The sequence below is a fragment of the Panicum virgatum genome, chromosome 6K (genome assembly GCF_016808335.1).
Source record: "Panicum virgatum strain AP13 chromosome 6K, P.virgatum_v5, whole genome shotgun sequence".
Lineage (NCBI taxonomy): Eukaryota > Viridiplantae > Streptophyta > Magnoliopsida > Poales > Poaceae > Panicum > Panicum virgatum.
The window spans coordinates 27,377,801-27,381,454 of NC_053141.1; positions in this window are offsets into that span (position 1 = coordinate 27,377,801).

Consider the following 3,654-nt stretch of genomic DNA (forward strand, 5'->3'; position numbering starts at 1 on the left):
ACACATACAACATAAAAAATATCGGTACATAACGATGATTCCAAAACATATGAATCATGGGATTACTTTTATTTTTTTCTGAGGGAATGTTTACTTTTATAGATACCATCAGTTGCGCTAACATAATTCAAAATGTTGACCTTACATACAAAAGCTGTCCAATTTTAAAAAGATGAAAACAAATGAGAACAATAGCCTAAATTTCATTGGCGAGGGATCACATACTTATACCATGCACATCACGAGAGAAATAATTGATAGACCCACGTGTGCATGCACTACCAGAAATCCCATCTTGGCTTTCCCGAGTATTTTTTTATCGGGCACTCGGCAAAGACGGTTTTTGCCGAGTGCCAAATCGAAAACACACAGCACTCGGCAAAGAAGAATTTTGCCGACTGCCAGATTTCTGGCACACGGCAAAATACATCTTTGCCGAGTGCCGGAAAAAAACACTCGGCAAAGGCTTCTTGGCCGAGTGCTTCTTTTTTGGCACTCGGCAAAAACCATTTTGCCATGTGGCAGAAATCTAGCACTCGGTAAAACAGTTTTTCTTATCAGTTTTTGAGGCCCTAAACAAATTCAAATAAAAAAGTTTTGAACTACAAAGTTGTATAACTTCTCAAGATCCACAATTTTTATTTCAGTCATTTCTTCATTGACAAAGTTATAGTAATGTTGTTCACAAAATTTACATCTCCCTCATATCTCTCATATAGTTTCATGAAAGTAGAAGAGAGATATATAAGATTTGCGAACAAATGTTGGATGCGAACAAATGTTGGATGCACAAATTCATTGACAAAGTTATAGTAATGTTGACTTTTTCAAAAGACCACTAATAGAGAAATGACCAAAATATATTTTGTAGATCTCAAAAAGTTATAAAACTTTTTAGTTGACAACTTTTTTATTTGAAATCATCTTGCCATGCGAAAACTTGTGAAAAATATGTTTGAATTTGAAATATTTAAAATTTAAATTTTGTAAACAACATCGGATGGAGAATCTCCCTAAATGAAAATTGTAGATCGCGAAAAATTATGAAACTTTGTAGTTGACAACTTTTTGATTTGAAATTGTTTAGGACCTCAAACAAGCAATTTACTCTAGGTTTAGTATAATATATGAGGAACTAATACGGAACCTAAACACAAGTGAGAGTGTAGTGTAGTGGTTAGAGCAGGAGACATGCGAGTGAGAGGTCGTGGGTTTGAATCCCGTCTGCGCGAAGTGTGTAAAAATTGTGTAAAAAAGACCATGGGTGGGGTAGGCGAGAGCTAGCTGGTGGTGGCCTTCCCCGATTTTTTTTTCAATTTTTTGGGTTTTTTATTTTTAACTGTTGCCGAGTGTTTTTCTTTGCCGAGTATTTTTTGGCACTCAGCAAATCCTTTGCCGAGTGCTCGAAAAAAACACTCTGCAAAGAGGACTTTGCCGAGTGCCCTTTGTCGAGTGTTTTAATTTGATACTCGGCAAAGCCCTGAAATCCGGTGATGGTCACTACATGTCCTATCCAAATTTGATTGGCTAAGGGTTTCTAGGAGTATGCAAGTGAGGGAAACAAAGATGTCGAATCTTATATTACATGAAGATGACTCTCAATTTGGTGGAGACTTGACAAATACATGATCCAGCTTCCAATCACAAAGAACCTACAATCCGTGTAACATCATGTCTCCTCTGGCTAATCTTTGCCTATGAATTAAAGAACAAGAAGAACAAAAAGAACACAATATGAAATATGGCTGATATAGATTAGCTCACAAGTTGAGGCTTCCACAAATTGATAAACAACGGTTGTTCAATGATAGAGTAATCTATGAAATTCCAATGCTTTATTTGGTTGATGACTCCAGAATATAAAGTGTTAGGGGCCACGAAGAAAGCCCAGGCGTATACCTAATGAACTTCGAAAGTCGAAATGATACATAGCCCAACAGGCCAAAAGGCGGTGATGTGACACCTTGATTGATTTTGCATGCCCAATTGTTTTGGCAATTAATTTTGACTGATAAGGAATTTTGATAGGACACCGGTGTAATTGAAAAGCTTATCTCCTTAAGTTTCCATGCATACGTAGAACTTTGACTCAAAATTGATATGGACTGAGGCTCCAACATGGCTTTGACGCGCACACTAGTCTGGGTTGCACCTCCATGCCTCTCTCTATATACTTTATCTATCCATAATTTCTAAGAATTGTAACATTATATAGCAATCTATTATCATAAACACAAAGAATTTAGAAATGAGTTCAACTAAAAATTAAATGGTCATGTGCTCAAACTTTGGTGATTAGCCCTGGGATAGCATAATGTGTATACAATGGAAGATATCCTCAATCTATTAGCGTAATGTGCCATGGGCCAAAACAAAATGCATCCTGCAGGCCACGAGCGTTTTGTGAAGATCCGGCCACAGCAACTAATCAGCCTGACCATGAGGCTTACTCCTTGGTCAGCCAAACCAAATTGGTCCAGCCATGCAGCGGTCCACGTGAACACTCTAACTTGGGCACCCCAATAACCAGCCCAAGTTGACAACAAAGATTTCAGAAGGTCCGAGCTACTAGAGCAGATCTCACAAGGGACAAGGGAGCACTGGCCATGTGCTCTTCTGGAATGATCTGGATCATCAACAGTCTTTGTTTATATACATATGCTGTTTTCCTTCCCCTGTCTCTACCTTTGGTACTTATTCCATTTTCTTTTCTTCTCTTTAATTTTCCAAAAAGGAAGAACGTGCTGTGTGTGTGACCACGTACGAGACCAATTTTCATGAGACACAGTCTTTGTTTACAAGATCCTTTTCCTCTGGCTCTCTCTTTGGTACCTGATTCCATTTTCTTCCTTCCTCTTTGCCAAAGGGAGTGTACTACAGGACCACGACTCTCACCATTTTTAGAGACCTATGCTTTAACACCAATCTGTGGTAGTCTGCACTAATTAAAGATCATATCGATGCAACTTTTGTCAGCTGTAAGGCAGTTTACGGCATCAACCTTGACATCAGCTTTAGAAGGTTAGACAGATACATAATGCATATATAGTAGCTCTATTGGATACCCTGGGTATGGAATAAACTATTCCATACCCGACCTCACCTTCCGCACCCGATCCGCCGCACCACCCGAGCCTAGCCTGCGCTTTGCCGCTCCGGTTTCGCACCCACCGGTTCGCCACGGTCCGCATCGCCCCCCCCCCCCCACCCCCCACACCACAACAACCCCGCCCCCCACCCGGACTCAGATTCAGTAACATTGCCATAGCATGTCACCATGAAACATTTGAGCGATCTGAAGCATTGAAAACGAATCGGATGGTCCAGCTGTGCCGGCCCACCCGTAGGCCTCCATTTTCACCCGCGCCTCCGTTTTCAACCTGTCGCGACAGGGCCTCCTCCCGTTTTCAACTACGCCGCTTCCGTTCCCCCCTGCACCTGGCTCGTCCGCCTGCGTCCGGCCAGGAAGCCACTGCGAGCCGAGGCGCGCCGCCGCCGTGAGTAGAGGGCGGCCTGCCGCGTGTCGAGGCGGAGCAGCCCGGACCGCTGGAGGCGGTCGGCGTGGGACCGTGGGAGGTGGCCCGTCACCGCGCGTGTGGGAGGCGGGCGCGCCGGCCCTGCCGCCGACCACGGATGCGCGTGAAGGCATGCCGG